Source organism: Arvicanthis niloticus, chromosome 8 (assembly GCF_011762505.2).
Source record: "Arvicanthis niloticus isolate mArvNil1 chromosome 8, mArvNil1.pat.X, whole genome shotgun sequence".
Classification (NCBI taxonomy): Eukaryota; Metazoa; Chordata; class Mammalia; order Rodentia; family Muridae; genus Arvicanthis; species Arvicanthis niloticus.
In genome coordinates, this window is record NC_047665.1 from 75,101,588 (window position 1) to 75,106,939 (window position 5,352).

Sequence of the window (5,352 nt, forward strand, 5' to 3'; positions counted from 1 at the left end):
ACCTGGCACAGTCAGACTTTTATGATCATAAGATGCTGATAATCAATCAGATGTTATTGTTTCCAATTCTGTGGACATATTTCTTTTTTTAAAATGACAACCATAGTTGGCCAACTCATGTGACAACTAAGAGTCTAGAAGCCAGGGTAAAAGGCAGTTTTGATTGGAAATTAGAATAGTAAACAATGTTTTGACAGCGTCTTCACATTATAGCACAGAGTTATTGAGTGTGGGCTATTATAACCTTAAAATACTTGCCTCCCTGCACTAACCTTTTCCTTGACATGTATTATTTCTCAGGACTTGTAGAATGGCTCAAGGTAGCTAACCATCAAATGACATCTACTGAAGAATATTTAGACAGTGTATGCACACACACACAAACACACATACATTACACACATGTACACACATATGCCACCCACACACTCAGAAAAACACACACACACACACACACACACACACACACACACACACACACAAGAAAATTACAGCAGTCTCAAGAATAAAACAATTGGACGTACAAATGTAAAAGTACAGGTTTTGCACTTGATTTCATGGACCCATTTGTGGATGCAGTTTTCTGCCATTAGGGGATGTGAATCATTATTTACAGTATGTTATTTTATAGCTCCTATGTTCTGGTGATAAAATAAGTATAAGTTCAACCCCACCCATTTCTTTATTTATGATTTGTGAGTTATCATTAGAAAATATTTAATAAAATTTATCAAAATCTTTACAAATATTAAATATAGAACACTTAATTCCCCAACTTAATTGATTCTTTTTACATAGTAGAGTAAAAAGATCTATTACAAGAACAAATAAATTTATTTGATTTATTTATTTGAAGAACAAATAAATATATTAATATGATATCAAAACATAGTTTTAATAGATAGAGAACACATTTTCCTATTACAGAGTTTATATAGAGATTCATTAGTAATTTTCTAAATGGGCCAAAATTTTCATTCATAATCTGATTCTGTTTGCTGTTAATATTAGCTGAAGATTTTTAATATCAGAGTTCCTTTAAAGCATAGATTTGGCATTCCATATTTTAGTATTGATTTACAATGAACAACATAATAATTTTTATCTCAAATGTTATATTCACGACCTTTGAAAATGCAACATTAAATGAAAGTGCATTTTGAAAAGACTTATTTTTCTCTTCACTTTCTGTTTTCTGCAAAGTTTTATTTTTTTTATCATTGTTTGATAGTAAGTACCTAACATTCTCAACACTCATAAACTTGAGAAATGAGGATTGCCTTAAGATTTTGGTCAGCCTGAATTAGTACTAGGACATACTCAGGCAGGGATAAATAAAAAACCCTTGTCTACCTTTACACTTAATACACACACACACACACACACACACACACACACACACACACACGCGCGCGCATGCACACAAAGAAAGAGGGGGTGTGGGAGGGAGAGTGAGAGAGATATCTTCCTGGTCATTGTGCCTATCTCCATTTTTAATGTGAAAACCATTAGATAAACATAGGGAAAACCAGCAGGACTCTGCTTCTCTCTCACACTATTCACTATATTGTACACAATGAAGATTTAGTAGGATTTGTTAATTCATATGGACCTGAAAAGCTAGGAACTATATAGAAAAGCTGAATGCAGGATATAATTTTCATATTTTTATACCCCTGTGACTTCTCCCAGAACTTATCATAGCCAGTTATTCTTTACATTTTGTGCGTTTTATCTTGGCAAAATCTTCAAGTCCAGCTACAACAATGATGGTTACAAAGCCATTGATTTGAATAATCATAGAGAAGTATCTGCACATTTCAGCAATTCTGTTTGTAAAAGTTGATCTGTGAATATATAATTATTTTAAAATATGGTTTTTTAGATTGAAATGTGTAAACCCAAAGATAAAAGTTGAACCAAAATATCTAACAGAAGATTCAGAAGAGCTTCAGGTGATCTTGGATAGTACGAGTTTGGTAAATCAGTTGTATTCAGAAGACTATTTTTCTTTGTCAGGTAGGGTTGTATAGGAATAATTCATGTACCATGAGAAATATCCCATGAACAATAGCAGGCATATTCACTCTGCAGAGATACATACAGGTAAAACTCCAATGCATAGAAATGAAACAATGAATAAATTGAACAATTTATAAAGGCTACATTTTAAAAATTAGATTTAGCTAATCAGTTGTGTGTGTTGTCATATGATTGCCCTAGTGAGTATGGAATGGAGACAACTTGTGGGACTTGGCTCTCTCCTCTTACTGTGTGTGTTCCAGGGAATGTACTCCAGTTACCAGCCTTGGTGTCAACTACCTGTACCCATGAAACTATCTTCTCTGTCAGAAATACATAGATACATAGATACATAGATACATAGATACATAGATACATACATACATACATACATACATACATATGTATTCTGGAAAACTGCTAATAACTCAAACTCTAATAACGTTTAAATTAATGTTATTTATTATTTGTGAATCTCACACATATGGATAATTTTCAATGCATGTAATCCCATTCTTGACATCCAACATATCTTTGAGATCCCTTCCCAAATTCATGTCTCCTCTTTCTTCTCCCCCTTCCTCCTATTCCTCCTCTTTTTTCTCCATGTTCTTGTCCATTTTTAATTATTCTACAAAGTGTGATTACTGCTGGTCATATTTTTATTGATGTGGGGCCATCTCCTAAATTGTGATCAACCTCTCAGTATCTACACTCTCTCACCTGAAAGAAATCACCCATCACCACCATCAACTACCAATATATGCTCAGAAAAGGATGAAGCCTCATGAATCATTCTTATGTACATTCTGACATTTTGACTATTCTCTGTATGTTGTGTGTAGGTACCCATAGCTGCAATGAGTTCTTGAAAGTTGGTTTCCGTTTTGTTCAACTGAAATTGTCCTTTGACTTACAAAAGAAGATTTGCAATTTTATGAGGTCCCATATGTCTATAGTTGATCTTAGAGCATAAGTCATTGGTGTTCTGTTCAGAAAATTTTCTCCTGTGTGTACATGTTCCAGGATCTTTCCCACATTCTCCTCTATTAGTGTCAGTGTATTTGGTTTTATTTGAGGTTCCCGATCCACTTGGACTTGAGGCTTGTAGAAGAGATAAGAATGGATCAATTTGCATTCTTCTACATGCTGACCTCCAGTTGAGCCAGCACAGTTTGCTGAAAATGCTGTTTTTATTCCCACCGGATAGTTTTAGAACCAGGTTCTGGTTTTGTTGATTCTTTGCATAGTTCTTTTTGTTTCTCCTTGGTTGATTTCAGCCCTGAGTTTGATTATTTCCTGCCTTCTACTAATCTTGTGTGTATTTGCTTCTTTTTGTTCTATAGCTTCTGCATGTGCTGTCAAGCTGCTAGTGTATGTTATCTCCAGTTTCCTTTTGGAGGCACTTAGACTATGAGTTTTCCTTGTAGCCCTGCTTTCATTGTGTACCATAAGTTTTGGTACGATGTACCTTCATTTTATGGGTGGGTGGGGGAACACCCTTGTTGTAGCAGGGGTAGGTGTGAAAGAATAGGGAGTTTCTGGGAGGAAAACCAGGAAAGGGGATAACTCTTGAAATGTAAATAAAGAAAATATCCAATAAAAAATAAAAAAATAAAAAAATAAATAATTGTTTTTATTTTTAGAGAAAATAATATGGCCTATAGGAAATTAAGTATATTACTTAATTTATATATATTACATAAGCATATTTATGAACTAATTAGGAGTTGGTCAAATTAACAATATATAACCTCATTGTAGAAATCAGTTTTCTTTTTATACACCAGAAAGAATGAAATTACAAAAATTCCATTTGCAGTAGCATCAAATATAGTATTTTTTCAGAAAATGGTAAGTTAGTTCTAACATTGAAAATGATGCAAATGTTAAATTACTTATTAGAAAAGAAACAAAATTAGAATACATATAATATCTTATCTTCAAATTTACTGTTCAAAATCTAATGAGGAAGAGACCTGGATAATGGCTTATAGACCAGTGGAATAAAATTGAGAGCCCAGAAAATTAAACCTGATTTTTGGTCAGTTGGCGTTTACAGAAGTAGCAAGGCAGTTTGGCAAAGCTGCATAAGGTGCTTAGACCACACTTATATATTCTACTTATATATTATAATTATATATATTGTACTTATATATTGTAAATATTTATCTCATGCCATCCATAAGAATTAGCTCATGGATGTAAATTCAAGAGCTAGAGTTACGAAACTTGAAGTTGTGAAAGAAGAAAATCTTTATGATTTTGTGTCAGAAAGAGTCCCTAGATATGCCACTAAACCTTGATTTTAAAATGAACAACAGCCTAGTAGTGATTGAACTGGCAAGCTATGTCCACTCGTGTGATAGTGGCATAAATGGCATGGATTTAATACTCACTCTACAAGATGGAATCTATTTCTGATATTGTTAACTAGGCTAAAACTTTCTGACTGTCATGGTCATAGATATATGGGAGACCTAATACTATTATTTTTCAAAATGAACATTGTACTAAGTTGTCCCTTAAGTTCCCATCTTTATTCCCATAGATTAGTGTATCTCTCAACTGTCATTGGGGGAATTTCCTTTTGCAGATGGTGATTAATTCAGAGAACAGTAGCTGTTGAGTGTATTACAATCAATACCACTCATTTTCCTCCCAAGATTTTGGGATTATTGATTAGAGGACAGAAGGACTGTAAGCGGTAGATAGTGGACATCTGCAATAGAAATATATTTATTGATCATGGTAGGACAATTGTGTACATGGGCTCACAGATGCTATGACTTAATGCACAGCACCTATATAATATAAAGCCAGCCAAAACTCCAGTCAAAAAGCCCCATCCCTGTTTGAGAATCTATTTGGTCATTAATGGCTTCTGAACAAGGTTGAGTAACTTTTCTTCAAATATGCTGCCACTGAAGTTCTACTCATGTCCTGTAGATGGTTCTACACTCTTGCATACACAAACAGCACTAATTAGACTCCTGGGTTTTGCAAAAGACATGCACACAAGACTGTCTACAAACAGGTATGGGTACACACACACACACACACACACACACACACACACAGATGGGCAGGGAGAAACTTGAAGTTGGATGGAATGGGGAGAAACTTGAAGTATAAATATGGAGAGTGAGTTTGATAAAAATACATTATATGTATACATTAATTTTCTCTAAAATTGTGCCTATGAAAAAAATATATTGCTAACTTGAGCTTCAACAAACTAAGAAATTTTGAGCTTCATGATAGAAATGAAATTATAAAACACAGATAAGAAACCAGACAGATTTTGAATAGATTTACAAGTGATGTTTT